This window comes from Manacus candei, unplaced genomic scaffold (genome assembly GCF_025592945.1).
Source record: "Manacus candei isolate 608988 ecotype Guabito, Panama unplaced genomic scaffold, ASM2559294v1 h1tg000050l, whole genome shotgun sequence".
NCBI lineage: Eukaryota > Metazoa > Chordata > Aves > Passeriformes > Pipridae > Manacus > Manacus candei.
The window spans coordinates 4,168,780-4,188,411 of NW_026138098.1; the positions used below are offsets into that span (position 1 = coordinate 4,168,780).

Sequence of the window (19,632 nt, forward strand, 5' to 3'; positions counted from 1 at the left end):
ACTCTTCTGTCTCCAGGAAATCTCTGGAGTGACAGTTTGCCCTTATCTTAGTGCTTATATTTACAAGCCACTCTTACATAAAAAGTCCTCATCTGCATTGACTTATTCAGCAACATGAAATAAAATAGCCTGAAGCTATTCATGTTGCTTAACATACTTTTTTTTTTTAATGTAGATGATGCTCTGTGTAAAGGAATATCCAAAGCGGAAAACTCTGTTTTGTTTGTAACACTTATTACTATCACTGAAGAAAATATGTTCTAACAAGTCTCTGAAGGGGGAAACACGTGTAATACCTTTAACAGCTCAGCTAATTCATCTTTTGCTGTCCAACTGCTGGCAAAATCTCAAATGGAAACTCTCAGAATAGAAACGTGGAAAACCCCGTTTCTCTTGGTCCGAGACCTGTTCCCACTACACAATCTCTTTCCATCGGAGTGAGTCCTGTTTGTTTTCAGCACACAGCAGCTTTACTCGACAAAAAAAAAAAAGAGAGTTCAAGAGTTCAAGGCTACGTCTCCATTCAGGCGTACACCCACAATGCGAACCGGGCTCTCCGGCCTGTGCTGGAGGCATTCCTCTCCCCTCCACCTACCCACAAAAGGGCCTTGTCTGAGGGGAATGAGAAATGAAGGAAGGGGCAGGATGCTAAGAATGGCAGAGAGGAGAAGAGCCCAGCCAGGTGTTGGGGCATCAAGGACCACGGAGGGCTCGGATCAAGAAACGGGTCGGTGACGAGGATGGAGGGTGGCTTTTGGAGTAATCAAGAGTCTGGGGAGCCCTGGGGGATCTGCCTGCAAAACCCATGCTACAGACAATACTGAGCTCCACGGGGTCAGGCACAGGCACAGTCAGGATGGAAATGTGTGAGTGTTTCCATGAAGTCCCGTGGGAAAGAACTCGTCGGGATGCGGGGTGGCTCTGGGACACCTCTGCCACGAAACGCTGCCTCCTCCCTGCTCCTCCCATCCCTCCATCCCTGGCTCTCCCTCACTGCTCTTGCAGCATCGCTCACACGGAGTGAAGGGAGAGGGAAGGATGGAGCCAAGTGAGCGGAGAGAGGTTTAGATAACAGTAATAAATAAGATGAAATAATTCTCCCGCCACTAACCTTTAGTCAGAGTATCCTGTGCAAGCACCAGGTTTGCATAATCTACACATCTTTCTTCCTTGCCAGCTCGCTGTAGCAGGGCAATTTTGGGGTTTAGCAACACTCAGGTTATTGACCTAAATTTATACAGGCTCATCTGGAGCCATAACGGCCCATTGTGTGCCCAGGCCTGCTCGGGACGCCTTAATACACAGATTATTGATGCAATGAACTGTGACGGCTCCTATAGAGCCGCGATGGTTTATTGTAGCAACACCTACTCGGGGTCCCTTTAATGCGCAGATCGGTGACACAATAGAAAGAAACGGCCACTGCTTCGGGATGCATTATCCCACGGATCACTGACGTGACAGACCGCAGAGGCTTCAGCCTCCTGCCTTCATGCAACCAGCAGCAAACACTTCCCAAATCCTGGGGAAGAGGGGGGTGGATGGCTGCGAGGTGCAATGTGGGGACGCTGCCCCCCTCACCCACCCAAACGTGTCACAAGGTGACATTCGGAGGAAGCAATTTGCTACTGAAAATAAGGATTTATAATGAAAGCACTGGTGGGACCAAACTTTTAGCAGGAACAGCCACAGGCCTGCATTATAGATCAAGGCTAAAATCCTGTATGAGAAATACATGGAAATTAGCCAGAAAAAAAAAATAGGAGTCCAATTTTCAGCATTAAAAAAAAAAAGGAAAACATTTTATGTTCCAAGAGATTGCGAAGAAGTGAGCGCAATAGGAAAGTGCACAAATATCTCTACTGCTCCCTTCTTTTCCTCTTAAAAACAAAATAATCTTAGGAGGCTATGAGCTAAGCACGGTTTAAAGGAAGTCACTTGTGCAGGGAGACCTCAGGCTGAGAAGAGGAAAATTAAGACATTAACACTAACCAAGTGTTCACAGCCTCCTCACAAACATCAGCGAGCAGTTCAAAAAGCTGCAGCTGGCTTTCCACTATCGCCTGCATCTTCCCCACCGTTTACCAGGAGCTTTTTTTAACACCGGTGACACTTCACATTCAAAACTGCGGTTAAAAATAGACCGTTGGTCCTCCCCTTTCAACCCCGCAAATTCCCTCCCCTCCTTTCCGCCTCCCCGCACACCCACTGGTCTCTCCTGCCCCTCCTGCCCTGTCAGCAGCCACGGGGTGATGGAGGGGTGAGGGGGGGCCTGCCCAGCTGCAAGTCATAGAATCATGGAATCACAGAACAGTTTGGGTTGAAAGGGACCTTAAACATCATCTTGTTCCACCCCCTGCCATGGGCAGGGACACCTTCCACTAGACCAGGTTGCTCCAAGCCCCGTCCAATCTGGCCTTGAGCACTTCCAGGGTTCCCCCACTGCTCCCCCAGGATGTCAACCAACCCTGGGAGAACTCTCTCTCATTTTATCCCAAAGTTGGCAGCTTTATTTGCAGGAATGAAGATAATGGCTCTACTCTGTATCTTGATTTCCCTTCCCACCTGCTTTTGTAGACAATGTGAATGTAAGGCTTTTTTTTTTAAAAAAAAAAAAAAGCACCCAACACTAATGTTTTCTCTCTGGCCTTAAACCCTGCAATCAACAACTCAACCGTGAGTGTAGAGAAAGAAATTCCTTTGTTATCCCGTAGCTACTTAAATGCTGAACCTTCAAAACCTCCTCGGGAAACAGGCCTGGTGCACGGCTGCCACTACTACAAGGAGCCCTGCACAAGAGAGACTCGAAAATCAATATCCTTCACCCAACTTATCAAATTTACCGAGGACATTTGTACAGTATAATTAAATAGAAAAGAGATACAAATACAAAAGAGTATTTGCACGGCACTGAATAGCAATTGCATTAACTCTGGGACAGAGAACACTTCGACAAAAAGGAGGGAAAACACCATATATCAACCAAAGAAGCTGCAAGAAGCACGGGGAATGTCTCTGTTCTCATAGCTCATAGGGAATGTTTAGCACTTCAGTAAAGACATCCACAAAATAAACATCAGCACACACACCTAAGGCATTTCTGCAGGTCCGGGTCAGTCAGCCAAAACAACGCCGTCGGAATTATACTGGTGATGGAAATGGTCCAAACCACTCAGTCACCTCTCAGACTCATGTAGGGTCTCCAACACATGTTGGGGCACTTCCCCCTCACCAGTGTGGAAGCAAAGCAGACACTATTATGTTCCTTTTCAGCATATGAATGTACCAAGTAAAATTGATTTTGCCCAGTAATCCACTTGCTAAGTCAGGGATGCTTTCCACAACCAGCAGCCGCCTCTGCAGACTGGCAAGATAAAATCTTCTCTGCAAGGTTAAACCTGGGAAAGGCTGACTGCCAGTGCAGGACAGACTGAAACACCGTGGAAAAGGCAAACTAGATTATGTGGCTATTTGTTAAACAATTCTTCTCACAAGGGTTGTGTTACAAGCTTTTTGTGAGCGCTCCTTGCTTTCAGGTAGAGCCAGAGAAGCTGGCTTCTCGCTCCAAGTCCCTGCAGGCACCAGGGAATACACATCCACTGCTGTGGATGTTACATCTCTCTTGTAACAGGGACCTTCAAATTGCCCAGAGTGGTGTTGGACACACGCTTGGGTCTGAGTGCTGGTGAGTAAAAGGCAGGTGTGTTTGCAAAGACACTCAAAATGCAGGTTTGCCTTCACTTCAGGCTCAAAGGTTTAATCTCCAGGGCTGCCTGCAGCAATTAGGCAGCGTCTAATTACAGTGACCAATAAAAACCAATATACAAGATGGGCGAGATCACCGCAGGCTGCTCCCCCACTGCCAGGCCCCCCGAGGGGAATCTCAACCATCCACTTTGCAATATACTCATGGGGAAGAGTGGGGATCAGGTTAAAGGCTTCTTTGTTGCCTCTCTTGTGTCTTCATTCGTTAATGTGAATCACACTCCACTCTATTTTGAGCAATCCTTTATTAAAAATGCCTGTGAGTCATTTTCTCTAAGCTTGAAACTATAAAAATGGTAATGTTTGGGTAATAGGAATTTTTAAGATTTTGCATTCTTCTCTTTTTGATGGAACAGGGAAAGGAGGGTAACCTGACTCACAGGAAGAGTTTTTTTTTTCCCCTTGTCCTACACAGACATGCTGCTCTTGGATAGAAATCACAACTCGTGGAGTAAAACTTCTGAATATCCTTCACTAAATTAGATGGAGAGTACTAAAAGAACAAACACAAATTATCTCTTTAGGAAAAGGCAAAAAAACCAACAAATGACAACCTGGGAATCTCTATCAATTTATGTTCAGCATGGTATTAAGAAAGAGCCTATAAAGGTAAATCCATGAACTTTAAATTAACATAAATCCCTTTCCAGATGGCATAATGCAATAACTGAAAATCATACTGGTGATTATTCATATCTCCAATGTCCCCCACCTGAAAGGTAAAGCAGACCAAAAGGATTAGGAAGAAATCCTTCCCTGTGAGTGTGGTGAGGCCCTGGCACAGGTTGCCCAGAGAAGTTGTAGCTGCCCCATCCCTGGAAGTGCCCAAGGCCAAGTTGGACAGGGTTTGGAGCAACCTGGGCTAGTGGAAAGTGTCCCTGTCCAAGGCAGGAGGTTTGGACTAGATGGTCTTTAAGGTCTCTTGCAACCCAAACCCTTCTGGGATTCTAGGATTTGCCCTATGAACTGGATGCCACTAACCCAGGAACACAAGCACAGCAGAGCAAATAAACTGACCCACAAGCACCACAGTGGGGCTTTTTTCATCCCAGACATGGAGACACCTCGCCCTGCCTGATGACATCAGATGAGACACTACTGCCATGTCAACTTTGCAAAAAGACCTTTCACTGACAGTGAAAGGTCTCCAGTAAATTGATGGCACGCACACACCAGTCAGCTCCATCCCCACACTGCAGAGCTTGTTCCCATGGTCTCCAGGCAGGACTGCCAGAAGAACACAGGCTCTGCCCAGGAGATCCAGCACAGAAACCACCTTTAGCTGTCTCCTGGATGCACTTGGCATCTCTGATATGCTTGGACACACAAGTCATGGTCAGACTTGCAGGTCTCTTGGCCCAAAGCAAATTAGAAGCACCACAAACAGGGGCAAGGGTGATGGACTTACTGCTCCAGCTGTGGGGTTGCAGGTCCAACCTGTGTGAGGATTGCCAGGGAAAATATTATAAAGGGAAACTCACTTCCCCCGGCTGCCTGATAGAGCCCATCAGAGGAAACATCTGCCATCCTCCACAGAGGACAAAAATGAGGAGGAAGTGGTTGGTCCATCCAGAGAAAAGAAAGTAAGAAACATTAAAGGCATAGGGCCTGACCAAGGCAGGAGTCTCACTTCTGCAGGCAGGTCTCAGCAAAACCAGTTAAAAAAGCAGTTTTATAGAGTGCCGAGTATGAAAACGGCAGCAGCCCACTTGATGAGGTCAGGGACTGAGCTGGCCTATGGTACTTGTAAGAGAAAACATCTGTTGGTGTTAAAAGGTCAGCAGGAAATGAACGCTATTTACTTTGTCCTTACTGGTTGGGCCACCGCTCCTCGAAAGAGAACCACACAAGGCTCAGGTCAGCAGCGTCCCCGTGGCAGCTGCCCCACTGACTGCCCACCTTCATGTCCCCTTGGTGCACCCAGGAACCTTCCAAGTAATCCCTGGGAGGAGGATCAGGATGGTTCTCCCCTCGGCACACCCCGGGGGGCCTCCCTCCCCTCCCTCCCTCCTCGTGGGCCACCACCCCGCACGCTTCAGGGAGGGAAAAGTCCTTCGCGCCGGCTCGGGAACAAGCCGTTAAAATAAATCCGTCAACATAAAAGCGAAAAAACAAGAAGTTTCTTCTGAAAAACAGGAAGTGTTAGGTACAGAGCGGCTCAAAATAGCGCCGGCTCCGTTTGTTGACAAAACACGGGTCCCAAGGGGTCGTGCCTTTCTGTAATTTCTTGTTTTTCCTGCGGACAGCCAGGCTCACCTCCACGGCTGCCCGGGGGCTCTCCTGCCCTCTGCCACAGGCTGGCACTGCTTCCCACTGTCCGCCGGAATGGGCCATGGAGGGCGATGGCCACGGGCCTGGCCACGCTTCCTGTGTGCCGCACGGGGCTCCCACAGGAAACCCTGATGGAAAACAGCCCCTGGCGTGAATCAGGGCTCGCTCCAACACACAGAGGGAATATTTAAGGTTGGCACCCCCTCGTTAAAACTCAGACTGAAGTTTTAAGCGTGTAGGAAACCGGTTTCAAACTTTCCCTCACTGGCTCTTCACGGGTAGGAAAGTGCAGTGCTGGCCAGGCAGGAGGAGCCACTGACACCTAAGGACAAGACTGAAATGACAAGGCTCTGATCCCAAGCCCTAGGCCAACAAAAAATTCACAACGAAGAAATTACAGGATGACATCTTCTGCAGAACAGATGAGGAAGGAAATTTTACACTCTAGCTTTCCATCAAGGCTGTGTGACATTTTCCCATTGCTCACTAACTTGCCAGTTCAGGCTCTGCCTCTTCTTCCCCACTATCACAGAATCACAGAGTGGTTTGAGCTGGAAGGGACCTTAAAGCTCATATTGTTCCACCCCCTGCCATGGGCAGGGACACCTTCCACTGTCTCAGGTAGCTCCAAGCCCCGTCCAAGCTGGCCTTGGACACTTCCAGGGATGGGGCAGCCACAGCTTCTCTGGGCAACCTGTGCCAGGGCCTCCCCACCCTCACAGGGAAGAATTTCTTCCTAACATCAATATAATCCTGCCCTCTGTTAGTTTGAAGCTATTGCCCCTCACCTTACCACAATCTGCCTTGTCCTCCTGATTTAGTCTGCAGAGGTAGAAAGCAGCACTATTTTTTTGGTCTTAATCTAAAAGAAATCCAACAGAATAACACTCAGATGATCTAACATAGACTAAAACGACTGTACTGAAAAGCAGGATGAGATACTATCCCTTTTCACACCCCCTGGTCTACAGACCAAGGCTGCCCCCGAGCCCTGCCTGCCTTCTCCTCACACACCACACCAGACACGAAGGGGCCCCTATCATGAATAGCTAATTATTGGACCACATTAAATTATTACTCAAATTAAGATTTGTGGGTTTTCCCCTCGCCTAACAATACGCCTTTGAGAGCAGCACTGCAAATATACTGGAGCAGGAGCAGCAGTCTAGCTCCATGTGCAATTAGGCCAGCATGTGGATCTTATTGCTCCTAAGGACTCTTATTTGATTTCCCGCACCACCAACTGGTGAGAAGTTTTCAAGTCTATATAGAGAAGAATTAGATCACTCTTTGGGGTGGTCGCATCTGGGCTTGGAAAACCAGATGGAGAGCGTTTTTCCGAGTGCTTTGTAATTGAAGCAGCCACCAAGTTGCTAAGGAGCAGGCAAAATACAATCACTGCTCTGGGGCACCCGCAGCAGTGCCGGGGTCGTGCCTGCCAACACTCGTACACACCATCTCCGGTGCCAGCAGGGAAGAATGGTCACACAGGATGGGGTTTATGGAATGTCGTCGTGAGCGGGGACCTACTGCCAGCCTGCAGGAGCTCTGTGACTTCTGAACATAAACATCTGCATGGTACCACCTAAGGAACCCGGGAGGCGGATTTCTTCAGTTCCCTAAAAATGCAAAGTTCACAAGAGCAGGCTGTGAAAATGGGGAATGAAGGGGAGGGAGAGGAACAGCGGGTGGGAGCAATAAGAAAACTTCAGCATTTCAAAGCACAGAGAACCAACCAAATGGAGAGATGGCCACCATGTGTGACACTGTGTCTTGCAGGCTGATGGACCCTGTGATGGGATAAGCCATCTCTGTAATGGCCAGGCCGGGCTTTGAGAGTGATTTGTGCTGGCAACTCGGTCCTGGCTCTGCACCAGCATCAGACATACCCATGGATCATTCCCTCCCTGAGTAGGGACTGAGCCATGAATGCTGCCCTTCCTGGGCATCAGGAAGGTGCATCTCAGAGAGCACAGGATGGTCATAAGTCTTTCCTAATCAAAACATGTTTTGTATTCTGAAGTGAGAGAGGGATGAAGTGGTTTTAATCAAAGCTTGGCCAGTAGCATTTCATATGCACACAGAGATCTGCAGCCTAATCACAGAATGGTTTGAGTTGGAAGGGACCTTAAAGATCATCTCATTCCAACTCCCTGCCATGGGCAGGGACACCTTCCACTAGCCCAGGTTGCTCCAAGCCCCATTCAACCTGGCCTTGGACACTTCCAGGGATGGGGTAGCCACAGTTTCTCTGGGCAAACCTATGCCAGGGCCCCCGCAGCCTCACAGGGAAGGATTTCTTCCTAATATCTAATCTTATCCTGCCCTCTCAATCTGAACTCATTCCCCGCTGTCCTGTCACTCCATGCCGTTCTCCAATGTTCCTTTCCAGCTCTCTTGCAGACCCTTAAGCTACTGGAAGGGGCTCCACAGTCTCCTCAGATCTTTCTCCCCACCAGGCTGAACAACCCCAGCTCTCCCAGCTTGTCTCCATAGCAGAGGTGCTCCCGTGGCACAGACTTTGCCAGGGAATTGCTGCTTTAGAGACAGAAAAGGCATCTATTTTCCCTGGTGCTTAACCATGTGCCAGGTTTTAAAACCTGTGGGTTTACAACCTCCTTATCAGCAGCTAACACAGAGCACGGCTCCCCAAGATGCAGGAAGCATACGGAAACCCTACTTTCCTTTCCTTTCCTGCTATTTATTTTCCTCCTTGGAACTCAGAACGTGCAACAATAAAGTCACAAGTCAAACCATAAAAATGAGACGAAGAGAAATTTCTCCTTCAAATGCTGAGTTTGCAAGAGGAGGAACTGCAGCTCCCCACGTGGCATCCCCAGGGCACGGGTTGTGAGGGAGGGATGTACCTGCTCCTCCCACCAAATATCCCCAAAGCACAGCGATTTGAAAATTAATCAGCAATTCCAGCCTGAGCAGGAACACCTTTAAGTATTTGTTCGGGATTTTTGCAGAAGGAAGCAACAAGTAGAAAAACAAATATATGTCCAGAGTCAGCACTTCACGACTCAAAAGAATACATAAATGACTCATTCTCCTGCACATGGCCTGCATATAAACATTCACCTTAAAAATAATCCTGTGTGCAACATCAAAACAGGAGAGCAGGAGGATGGTAGGGAGATCAGAGAGTTTATATTAGAAAGAAGAGGCAATGGGTGATGAGGGAACTATCAGGGAAGGAGGCCCTACAGAGAAATCCACCTTGAAAAGCACATGCAAGCACCTTGTTCTGCTGTTCTATCAGTTTTTTGTTTTCAGGTTTTGTGCACGAAAATACAGATTTCTTTCTGCAAATTGCAAATTACTGGCATTTTGAAAGGGTGTTTGAGGTGAACTTGGTTTTTTAAAGGGTATTACTTTAAAGGCATTTTAATCTTAGAAAAATTAAGAGATTATTTTCCTTTGAGACACAAAGCTGGCACCTTCAGTATCACATTTTCCACATCCAATTCCACATTGGTTAGATTTTTCCTTCCCAAACCAGTTTTAGCCTGGCCAACCTTCCTTTCTTCATCTGCCTTTCTGCTGCCTAAACACCTGGGTGTATAATACAAGCCACACAAACTACACCACACCAACTTTTCAGCTGTGACTACAATGAATTCCTCCGTGGCCCTGGAGCATCTGGAGCCACTGGGATTTTTGAAATAACATGATGAAATATCTGGGTGACTACACAGCCAACTTTCAGCAGCCAATTTGAAATTTCTGGTTGGTAGCGCACCACGGGAGCGCAAAGGTTCAAGCACTGGCCTTCACAAAAAGTGTTTCACAATGAATTCCCACAGCTTTTCTAACTCAGCTGCCTTGTTTAAAACCCAGTGCAACCCTCTAAGGTATACAAATAATTAATTTCAACCCAAACTCTGAAGCAGCAGCTCCCAAACTTTCTTTCCCGGCTGCGACCTCATTTTACAGACCAGTAGCTCCATGCAACCCCAAACAGCAGAATAAATATGGAACAAAATGAAATTTCCTTCAGGCTCACGACCTTGCTCATAACTTCCCTGAACCTCATTTTGGAGCCATCACTCCACTTTAGGAACTGACACAGTTGTAACACAAATGATGTAGAAACACAGACCCACCTACGGGCACAGACCAGTGGTGCCCACGGAGCCACCAATGGCTCCACGGTCATGGATGGGAGACCAACATCCTAAAGGCTCAGGATCTACAGGCACCTTTGTGGTCCTGGGATTACCTTACAGACCTCTGTTCTGCCACAGCAATGACAAGGAGAATGCCTCAAAAAAAGTGTCCAGGGCCAGGCTGGATGGTGCTTGGAACAACCTGGTCTTGTGGAACGTCCTGCCCGTGCAGGGCATTGGAATGAAATAATCTTTAAGGTCCCTTCCAACCCAAATCGTTGCATGATCCTATGATAAAACCCTTTTTTACCCTATTGGTTCAATGATGTCTGTGGAGTTTTGCCCAGCAATGCCCCCAACTTCATCCCAAACAGCAAAATCCAAAATGTGGATGTTACTTAACAGCATCATAAATAAATCCCCTTCAAATTACTCCCTCAGCATTTTTTATTGCTACAAGACAAATTTAAGCTTTAGGGGAACTCCAGTGCTTTTTGCACACTGCTGAGGGTGCAGTCAGTGTCACAGACATAAATTATCAAGTCAAATGACCCCCTCCACTATGTAAACCTGGTAGCAGGAGCCAAGATAGGAATTAAGGCATTTTTGGTTCCCAGATCAGATCCTACACAATTACAGCTCTGTAGCCAACAGGACAAACGGGGTGTTTCTAGGCTGGATATCAGAGACCAGAAAAGGGAAAACAAACAGCCGGAATCACCTCAGAAAAACTTGATCTCCTCCCTGACTCCGCGTTCATGGTTTTGGCATCACCCCAATGGTGGTGACTTATACAATAAAAAAGGTAACCAGCAAGTTCATGCAGCAGAAGGGGTAAAACAACACAGATCTTGAGGATGGATGGTTTTTGCCATCTGCCATCTTTCTGACATACATTTCAAAAGAGGAGAAACTCCCAAAATGGTTTAAGTGGAGGGTTGGATTGTGAGCTGGAGTAGCACAGTCACAACGCCTGGAAAGCTACCTTCCCCCTCTGCACACACACTGTGTCCCAGGGCTGCAACCTGAACTGTAAACACAAGGATATTCCCATAGATGTGCAGAAAACCAAGGATAAAAATTCAGTCCTTTGGCTCCCTATTGCCGTTAAAATTAATTGCCACATAAAATTGCTGATTCCTAGCAAATGAAGCTACACAATTTATCAACTCAAGGATAGAGCAAACTCACTCGTGGTTTAAATACGTTATCTGAGTTATTACAGAATCCTGCAGCAGCGACAGTTTTATGGATAATGTAGGTTTTGTAAATTCATTAGTACCGGACGAACTTTCAAAGCAAACAAAGACATTAAACAAACATCACAATACTTTATTTACACACAGAATAGATTTCCCTTCCCTTTCCAAAGCCATGCTGGGATACTTGGAGGGAAAAATAGGAAAGCAGTTCTGCTGTAACACTTTGTGAAGGGAAACCATGGCTGTTCATTCGGACCCGAGTCAGCGAGGGCTGAGCTCAAACCTGCATTTCTCGACCTAATACATGAGAGGTCACTTGTTGGCTTCTGATTCAGACCCTCTGAGTTCTTAAATTGCTGAAGAATCATTTCTATACCACAAAAGGAGACTGGGGTTGCTCCAGAGCCCCTTGCAGTCCATGGCATATTTCCACTGATTTCAGCAGGCTGTAAATCAGCGGCATCGTATCACCTAATTAAAGGGACAATGTCATCTGGAATCTACTCCATTTCAACCAAAGTTAAAAGCACTTTCAGACCTATGCCTGGGTGAATCCTCCTGCCCTTTTCCCGTTGATTAAATGCTTTCCCTCCCAGCTGATATAGGAAATAGCTGCCAAGTTGACACAGGACCTGGACACATGGGAGAAAGAGAAAAATTGCATTCTCTATGACTTGCTGTCAAACCAAAGGAGACACTGAGAAGAAAGAGGAAAAACATTTTTTGGACTTTTTTACGACAAGAGATGTTAAAAACAATTTCTGAAGGAAGCACAAATTTTCAGCTGATACTGCTTCTCCTGAGAGAAATCTCATGATGGAAATTGTTTTAACCTATACTTGCTGGAAGAAATGACTAACATTGCTATTAAAAAAAAAAAAAAAAGAGATTGTAGAAAAAAAAAAGCTGTTTTTCTCCACTTTTCCATTCTGTTTACTCTGTGCATTTATCACCAGCATGTGTAGAAGCAGCCTCACTCTTTCCCCTGTGCAGGCAGTGAGTTAGTCACACTTTCCCCTGTTGTGTAGCTCCTTTAGTCAGCAGCAGGGAAGTGATAAAGATGAAAAAAAAACTAAACAAAAACAGGAAAACGCAATTGTGAAAAACACAGAAATTAGCAGGAGGTCCTTGTAGGCAAATGTAATATTCAAATCGATTCTGCCTGCTTTAATTTAGGAGACTGCAATCTGGAAAGGAGCTCTGTGCCTCGCCACGCAGCCTCTCCTCTGGAGGAAGTGCACGTAGGGTACAGGAGAGGGAGGGCAAGGAGAGAGAAGAGGCAGCAGAGCTACAGGAACCCCCGGTGCAGAAGTCCAGGGCATGGCAAAAACATTTCAGAAACTGAGAGAGAAACTGCTACCAGAGAATAGATGTAAAATAAGCCCCAGCTCCCAAGCCTAGCGGTGCACTCAGGCTCACCAGGTGTTAAATAATCAGCCTGCAGCAGGAACAGCCCAAGTTTTGTGACCAGTGTAATGTAATTATGCACCACTGCTTCATTCTTGGGGGGTCTACTTATTTAAAATGCATTAAAGAAATAAATCACTGTTGACTGTGTCATTCCCCTTCCCTTTTAAGCTGGGCTGGGGCAATAAATCTGTAAAAAGAGGGACTCCTGGTTTAAATAAAACCAACAAAAGCAGTAACAATGGGAGGCTCCTACACTTCACTTCTAGTTTCCATTAAATTATTTGCTACAATAGGTACACAAAGTGGCAAGGATACCAAATCATCTGAATATACCTTTACAAAATTATCATCCTAAACCTTCTGGAATCACGGTGTTTTGAGAGTTGAACAGTTTTCCAGTCTCAGGACTTACCCTTGACTACAAAGGTTCACAGGCAGAGCAGGGGGAGGCTGAGACTTCACATTTATTAGGCACAAATCTGCACTGACCTGCTTTCACACAGTGTAAATTCAAGGTAGGATCCTGCCTCCAAGACTTTCAGCTCCAAGTCCCACAGACACCTGCTGTGCATGGCCAGACCTGGCTCCTTCACTGCAGAGAGTGGTATGGGATGGGCACCAGCCAGTTCAACTAAAATCCAGGGAAGAAAGGCTCATTTCCAAGTGCCATCAGCTGAACCCATCAGTGTTATCACTGTTTCACCATCATGTGTGTGTGGGCACGTACATCCACAGTCAGGCCTCTAAATGATGGGACTGATGTTTCAAGGTGTTCAGGAGATGGGGGAAAAAAGAGGGGATGAGGTTGTTCTGCCCTCACTGCACCTCAATTCTGGGAGCAGCACAGGATGCAAGACCCATACTCTGATCCAAGGCTGCCCACACCATCCTTGTCTCCCATTTCAAAACATGCTAGTGGAAAGCATCCTCCTGGCTCTGTGAGGGAAAGGATTTGGCTTAAATTAGCACTGAATGGTATCACACTTCCACATAAAATCAACAAAGCCAAATCTGAGATGCTCCCGATGCAGAACCCAGTCAGCAGGGGTTTGGAAATGGTTCAGCTCATGCACAGCTGCACCTTCCCAGCACTTCCCTGACCTGCAACCTGGTCTAGTGGAAGGTGTCCCTGCTCATGGCAGGGGGTGGAAATGGATTGCCTTTAAGGTCCCTTCCAACCCAAATCATTCTGTGATTCTGTGACATCCTCCTAGGAAAGCCCTAAGTCACCAGCAAGACAATCTGGAATAAAATCACTTACAAGTTTGTACAGAAAAACACTTCTCAGGCTCTTTTTTCCCCCTCTCTGGTGTTAGTCATCGACCTCCACAAGTGCAGAGATCTACTGAATTTAGCCTGGCCAGGCACTTCCATCAAATATTTAAAGAAAAAATGACCAGCAAGAGGCTGTGCAATCTCATGTGAGCATTTCTGTCCCTGAAACAAATCTTAATTCTCTAAGGATCGTCTCACATGCCAATGGGAAGCTCGGTAAGGGATGAGATATTTAATCTAATCTGCTTTCAAAATAATTTTGTTGGCATTGATTGTACTGTATTGTATCTATGGGAAAGAATTTAAAGTAAGAGCAAATGCATACATATATGACCCAGACAAGTAAGTGTCTGTTACCATTACTGCTGGCTGATAATAACAAAGAACAATGACCTCAATATCAATGTAAGGTAAAGCTATCTGGTCTCAGGAGCCAGCACACAGCTGTGCTTTTAAAAATTATTTCAACTTATGCAATATTATAAAAAATTCTCAAAAATGGCCTATATTTAAAATTCTTTTGCTTGACTCTACCCCTGTTCCTCCAGAAAACCACCCCTAAAATCTCAGCTGTCTGCAAGCCCAGCTGTTTCCTGGCTTTTCCATGCAAATTGTTCTCCCTGGATTTTATTGTGTGCATGTATATGTCTCTTAAAACGCACTCAAGTTTGAATTAGGGGCCCTACTTCCATCAAAGGGTATTCTTGTAAAATAAGCTTCATTCTCCCAGTATCTGACACAGAATTATTATCCCATAACTCACGGGTGTCCAAGCAGTTCTGTATTAAACACAGCTCCGGAAAAGTCCCAGAGGGAAAAGCACATGAAGGGACATGGAAAGTCACTCGAATGTAAACCTGTAAAACCAGGAATTTCACATCTCCCTGCCAACCCACAAAGCCCACACATGTGCTGGGTGAGGATCTGTCTCCTGCCTTACTGTTGAATTTTTACCTTTCAGGATTTAACTAAACACTGATTACCTTATTGTGTAATTAGGTTAAATTAAAACCTAGCTTAAAGCAGTGAACACTTTCTTTTCAATTCCAATCAAAACCGTTTACTTAATTCTCAGTTTGATATTGGCATCTCCCTCCAGCATGACAAATTTAAAATTATTACTGTATGACAGCAGGAAAAACAGAAAGTAAAAGTTACTGTGGGAGCTGGTCTGAAGGTTCACAATTACGTGGAGATTTCTGCTGCTGCTTTTCACACGTGTTCCTTCCTCAGTTTCTCACTGGCTTTCAGGCTTCCTTGCATCACATTGAACACAAAAAAGAAACTCAAATGGTAAGAAGTTGCCAAAGTTATCCCCTCCCCCAAAAAACCCCTGCTATTAAACTGCTTTTGCTGAATTCTGTACCATCCCCTCTGGGGCTGGTTCCTGACTGTCCGTCCTCACTGACCTTTGTTTGGAATTGGCTTGATTTTTGTTTCCAGAAGAAATCATAGAATCACAGAATGGTTTGGGTTGGAAGGGACCTTAAAGATCATCTAGTTTCAACTCCCCTGCCATGGGCAGGGACACCACCTACTAGACCAGGTTGCTCAGAAATGTAGGCACATGGCACAGCAAATACCTGCAGAAACTCAGAACCTAGGAATACCTACAACACTTGAATGTTTCTTTAAAACAACAGAGATTCTTTAACCCACTGTACCTATTGAGCTCACCCTACAAACCAGCACTTCCTATCCATCCCTCTTTGGACAGCCAAGGCTGCAGTGTATTTCAAAAGAATGTATCAAAACTGTGTCACCAGCACTGAAATGGTCTAATTCATCTTATTTATCAAATTCCAGCCTTAGGCCAAAGTGTTTTTAGATCAAACCCAAAATACCATTAGATCCATAACAACTGCTGCCCTAAAATGCACCGTGACAGTGCCAGCCTGGCGTTTCCTTACGTGGGTCTTGAATATTTTATGTGCAAACTTTGCAGTGTGTGACCCAAATACCATCCTCAACCACGGGAATGAACTTGTGGGATATCCATGGAGTGACAAATGTGGGCACCATCCGAGAGCAGGATCTGTCCTGTGCTGTTTAGGAACTAAAAGACAGTCTGTGGTAATAAAATATTTATTATGCTCTACAATGCTGCAACTGCCTGGCTGTACTTCCTCCCCTCTCCATCAGAGAACACTGGAGCCCTCTGCAACTTCTGCTCAAGAGTTCTCAGATTACACATCTTTATTTTTCTTACAGATTCTCCTACAGGATTGTGTCTCTGCAAGGAACCATTTGGCAGTTAAGGCAGTTTACCCAGAAACCCTGAATACTGTTTGGTTTTTTCTCCCTGTTGCCTCAATTTCTCTGGAACGATGTCCCTGGCAGAGTATCCAGAATCAATTTCCTAAATACAAATATAAACCCATAAAATACACTGAACAGAGCAAAAAGCCAAATCATCCTTTGTTACTCGGCGCTACACCAGTCTCCAAAGGAATCCATCATGTGGCAGGAGAGGAAAATAATGCAAGCCCTGCGTTAGGATTGCTTAATCCTGCTCCCAGTGCAGACCACTGACATGTGATGCTGGGAAGAAATCCTTCCCTGTGAGGGTGGTGAGGCCCTGGCACAGGTTGCCCAGAGAAGCTGTGGCTGCCCCATCCCTGGAAGTGTCCAAGGCCAGGCTGGACAGGGCTTGGAGCAACCTGGGATAGTGGGAGGTGTCCCTGCCCATGGCAGATGGATGGAATGAGCCGAGCTTTAAGGTCCCTTCCAACCCAAACCATTCTATGATTCCATGATATTCCCATCTCAGTGCTCTCAGAAACAGCCTGATAAACTGGGAACCCACTTGAAACAGCCATAATTCCCATAATTCCTGCCAACACTGATAAGACAAGGCCAAGCAATAAAGAGACAGCACCAGGGAGATCCTTAGCTTGGATCCTCAAAGGGATGTGCACCAGAGAGCTCCCAGTCCTCACAGAAACCTGCATCACAGAGGGCGGATGGGGCTGCTGGGAGGTGCAGGATCACACCCTGCCCTCCCTCACTGGGTATGTTGCTGTTGGCACCAAAACAGAGAGACCTGCAGGGGATGTAAGGAATTGAAATGGAAAAACCAGGAAATAAAATGCAAAAAGTGTATTGTGAGCAAGTGATTGAAGGAAGTAGCAGAGCCCTTAACAAATTGGTTATTTGTCTGGTTAGCTTGATGCAGAAGTGGAACAGGAAATTAATTCAATATGCCCCAGACTTACATTCCACCATTATTTTCTGATTTTTTTCTTCCTTTTTTTTTCATATATAAACATAAAGCACAAAGTAAAGTATTTCTGGGCAAGCTAGTATTTGATGCTGACGAGACTTCAGTCAAAAAGATCTAATCATTATCAGAGCTATCCTACAGACAGGCTTGGCAAAAAAAGAATAAAATAAGACCAGTTGAGGAGAAAAGACCCTCTTCAAAACCCACCTGGCTGCCAGCAGTTCTTGATTTGTTGAAAAACGTCCCAAACCGATAGGTACAAGTCACACTCACGTAAACCTTTATGAACAAGTGCCTCACAGGACATGGCAGCCTGCCAGTAATTTTGCTTTAAATATGAAAATGGATATCAAATCCAACTTTCTAGATGTAATAATGGCGCGGGAGATTGATGGCATCGCTGTGCTGCACAATGACTATTTAAAACACTTTTGGCTGCAGTTACAAAGCTCCAGTGACCTCCAGAGCTAGAGAAACTGTAGGCAGCGTTAGGAGGAAATAAAATTACTGATTCACAATGAAGAAATAAAGCAATTCAGCGCTTATCCAAGAGGTACTGACTGCAGTTCACACCTCTGCAATGACACCAGCACACAGAGTCCTGTTTAGAGAAGGAAGGAAGAAACAATCCAGATTTCAATAAATGAGATGTCCACTGCCAAGATAGCACTAATGGTACTGGGCATGCCAGGGAATTCTAGGAGAAGGGAAACAGGGGTTTTGTTATCAGAAGATTCAAGTTCTCCTAAGCATTGTGGGGAACATCACACCCCCACTACGTGGTCACGTCACACGAGTGGGCAGTAAGAAGATGGCAAAAGGCAGAAAAGAAAGACAAAAGGGAACGAAACTGGAGGAAGAAAACAGAAGGAGAAATGAGAAGCTGAAACTAAAGCTGAAGGCAGCGTGGATGGAGCAAGAAATGCCAGAGAAAGACAACAAAGCAGAGGAGGCTCCCCCATCACACCTACTGCTGACTCACATGTTTGGGGTTACTTGCATTATTTCTCTGTACTCCGGCAGCATCTGGCATCTGCTGCTGAGATCAGAGCCCGGTGTGCCAAGCATGAATCAAGACCTTTCTGCTCATCAGCTGAAAATCCAAACAGACAAAAGGCAAAACGTAGCCAGGGACTTCACCGGTCCCGCCTGGAGTAACCAGGAGCTGCAGCAGCAACAGAGCCCATCCAAAACCAGCAATCAGCTACAAACCACTTAATGCTGCCTTCAGGAACCAAGTAGGTTCTTCCAAGCGTCCAGTACAGTCCACAGCCAACAACCAAGCTCATTTGACACCAATCAGGCTACAATAATCATAAGACTGAAGCTCCCAGCCTCGCCCTTGGACTGCCTTGCACCCTCCAGGCTCTGTAGTTTCAAATAACTCGTGGCTTTGAAAAGTCAGGAGAGCATTCCTCTTGTATTGTGCCGTGGAGCTCTGCAGAACTAATTATTGTGCAAATAGAGCTCTAAATCATTAACAAAAAAATGTTGATTGTAGCATCTGCAATCATTACTTGGCCCATTACTTAAAAAGCTGGATGCAATAAATAGGATGGGGAATTGCTAGTATTATGCTTCCAGAGCTCAAGAATCCGGGATGTCAAAAATGAGCCCTGCCCGTAACAGTTACACTTGGGCTCTGTGAGTATTCTGTAATCAGACCAATACAATAAGCCCTTCGTCCCCAAGCACTTAAAACAACCATCAGATATCATTAAAAGAATGAAAACACGGTGGTATTTTTCATCCTATTCTTTGGAACACTCATAAACTTACATTTTTACATTTCCCCATTAGATTTCTTAGATAAATATTTTAACTAAGTCAAAATACCACAACTTGAAGTGGGGATGGCTTTTCTTTATTTGCTTTCTTCCGTGCTGGCTGCCAGCTCTGGGAGATGTTCCTTCCAGCGGCGGCGGCTGCCGCAGAACACATGGTGGGAGCACAAGTGCCCCCAGCTTTACTGCTGTCCCCTTCCACGGGCACACAGCTGAATCCCACCACCACTTCAGTCCCCACAGGAGCCATTTATAACAGGATACCATTTCCCTTGTGGCCGCCTCTATGCCAGTTGTGGCTGCCCCATCCCTGGAAGTGTCCAAGGCCAGGTTGGACGGGACTTGGAGCAACCTGGGCTAGTGTGTGTCCCTGCCCATGGCAGGGGGTGGAACGAGATGAGCTTTAAGGTCCCTTCCAACACAAACCATTCTGTGATTCCAAGATCTCCAGTGGCACCAGAGTGCAAAGCCAGGCTTGGAAAACACCTTCCAAGGGGAACCTCATTGCGCTGCCCATACGACGACCGAGCAGAGTGCTCCTGCTGCAGTTCTGCTGTTATCAGAACCCAGTGCCCAGATTCTCACCATTC

At 46.1% G+C, this 19,632-nt stretch overlaps 1 protein-coding gene and 1 long non-coding RNA gene across 4 annotated transcripts in view; one reads left to right on the forward strand and one right to left on the reverse strand.

Moving 5' to 3' along the window:
- LOC127477212 (uncharacterized) overlaps positions 1–15,122 on the forward strand; it is a 629,249-nt gene extending 614,127 nt beyond the window's left edge. Inside the window, exon 3 of the long non-coding RNA XR_007906888.1 lies at positions 13,884–15,122. This is a non-coding gene — a long non-coding RNA (uncharacterized LOC127477212). The remainder of the gene's footprint in view (positions 1–13,883) is intronic.
- The window catches only part of CTBP2 (C-terminal binding protein 2), a 137,912-nt gene that overhangs the window by 67,830 nt on the left and 50,450 nt on the right, over positions 1–19,632 (reverse strand). Inside the window, exon 1 of one of the 3 annotated variants that reach the window (XM_051801070.1) lies at positions 2,210–2,232. The exons of the other annotated variants lie outside the window; for them this stretch is intronic. The gene's annotated coding sequence lies outside the window, so the exon portion shown is untranslated. Of the gene's footprint in view, positions 1–2,209; positions 2,233–19,632 lie in introns of those variants that run through there. 3 annotated transcript variants of the gene reach the window in all.